Genomic DNA, 2533 nt, shown 5'->3' with positions numbered 1-2533 from the left:
CCCTTGTAATAGGCTAGACCAACGTCAAACTGAGGGAGGACAAACTTTTTTTTTTTTTTTGGGGGACTGACAGGTAGGACAGCCTTGGAAGTGGGAAACCGGAACAACGGTTGGCATTTTCTTCTATCTTTCTTCCCGCCCTAGGAACCGTGGGCCCGTCGAAACAGGATTTTCAGCAGAAGCCCACTTACCCAACCCAACAGCATTATTCGAACTCTTTTGGGCTAAGGCCTTATCCGCAGTTTGCTATTTTAATATTGATTGATTGATTATTGACAAGGTTGTTTATTTATTTATTTTTTCCGATTTTCATGTAACTACGAAAAAAATCGAGACTAGTTTTAACTTTTAACCCCCTAAAAAAGTTTCCAATTACATGTGTTTGAATTTTTTTTCTTCCTTCAAATAGATCGAATCATTTGTGGTAAGGATCATCAAAGGGCAAACTGGTAATCTTCCTTCTGAAAGATGAAGGGGCCCAAAACACCAATGCGATGATGCAGAGAATCCGTGCCACCATGAGCAAGCAAGCGTGCAAACAAAGGAATAAAGAGAATATCACTTTTGACTTTAGTTTTGTCAATATTCCGATCATATATGCAAGGAAGAAACAATTGGTCCAATTGCCCCATGCTGTATCTTGGACTAAGCATGAGAACATAAGAATTAATTAAACATTGAACGCGATGCTAAATATTAAACGTAATTTTACCTTGTCTTTTTTTATTATACATAATTACATATCAAGATACACAAAACCAAATTGGTCAAAACAATAGGTTAATTGTTAGTAAATCAGACCGGAATCAAACCGATAAAAAATAAAAAAATTAAAAATTAATTTAAATTCTCATCGTAACATTCAAAGGACTAAATATCAATTTAATATATTAAATATTTAATAAAATAATCGTACACTTAAATTTTTTTCTACAATTCTCTTGACAAATTGATATCATAGCATTATACTATTAAAATAACCAAATATACATCCTAACAAAATATTAAAATAGATTTATGGTAACAAAATATTCCTATCTACTAATAATTTTTTAGTATTAAAACTTAAAAATAAAAACATAACTGGGTTAACCCACTATAGATGGTCAGGATAATCGGGATTCTCCTGGGTTGATTGGGTTGCACCGAATCGCTCTTTTAGGTCAACTCTATTGCCAATTTTTGCCACTAACCGGATTGGCCAAGTAATCAGTTGGCTAGTTTCCAATCCGGTTTTTAATATTATGGTATATATTAAAAGTTTTATTAAATAATAATTATAATACGCATGATTAGCATTTTATAAAAAATAACATATATTTATCACCAATAACTAATTTATTAATTTTTTAATACTCATAAATTAGTTATTTGACTCTTATAGTACCTCTGGTCCTTAATATGAGAATTTGTTTGACTTTTATTTGTCTATTTTTTTTAAGGTAGTCATCGTAATAACGGTAGTTCTAACCAATACAATTGATTAACAAAGATATTTTAGGAAAAATAACACCTATTTATTATAAATAGCTAACTTAACTAATTTTTTGAAGCTATTCAAATTAGTCAAGTAGTTTTTATATTAAGGATGGGAGATAGTATTAACTACTCCTCCGGTCCTAATTATAAGACCCAATTGACTTATTTGAGGAGATTAAGGAAGTAAGTTAAGTTGGTTATTTATAATAAATAAGTGTTGTCATTCCTAAAATATCCTTGCTAATTAAGTATATTGGCTAAAACTATCATTATTAGAAGGATTATCTTGAAAAAAATGCATAAATATACGAGACAAAATGGATTGGGTCTTATAATTAGGACCAAATAAAAAATCAAATTGGGTCTTATAATAAGGACCGGAGGAGTATTAAATATGGAAACACTAATATTACATAGAATCAAGTTGCAAACTTGTAATATTCCCCGCCTCCTTTTCTTTGATTCTTTTATTTTGCTTCCCTCCAAGTTTTATGACTAATTTGCCCTTACTTTTTTTCAGTAATATCTCATGAGTGCCCATAGGTTTTAAAAAAATGCCTAGGCCTGCGGGGTCTCGTTGTCTGGACCTAAACTTGTGCATAAAAGATGCTTCCCCACCTGTGCTTCCTTTTTAATCCCCGTTTAATCTCCAGGTATCGTAACTTTTTACATAATTCTTCAGCGAAATGCCTTGATTTAAGGTAAAACAAATTCCTACCACCTTACAATTAATCTATCTCCACATATCCATCAGGCTACTGGCCACTTGGACAGCACCTCACACATTTTATGCCACGTGGCTAGCCACACAAGCAATACATGATCAACTTTCACCTTGTAACAGTCAGCGTTTTCAAACTGTAGGATCTGTGACACATTGCCATGTTTTTGAAAGCATGGGGGGAACATTGAGCCAAATATTACCTAGACAGCGATTGTGTTTGTAGAATTGCACTTTAACCCAAAAGTAAAAACTATAGAATTGCACTTCAACCCAAAAGTAAAAACTAATATACAAGTTATAGTGATAAATTAATACTCCTCCGGTCCTTAT

Source organism: Neltuma alba, unplaced genomic scaffold (genome assembly GCF_004799145.2).
Source record: "Neltuma alba isolate B1F8T4 unplaced genomic scaffold, ASM479914v2 tig00011867_pilon, whole genome shotgun sequence".
NCBI classification, from domain to species: domain Eukaryota; kingdom Viridiplantae; phylum Streptophyta; class Magnoliopsida; order Fabales; family Fabaceae; genus Neltuma; species Neltuma alba.
The sequence above is the reverse complement of the archived record's forward strand: the minus strand, read 5'-3'. Positions refer to the sequence as shown.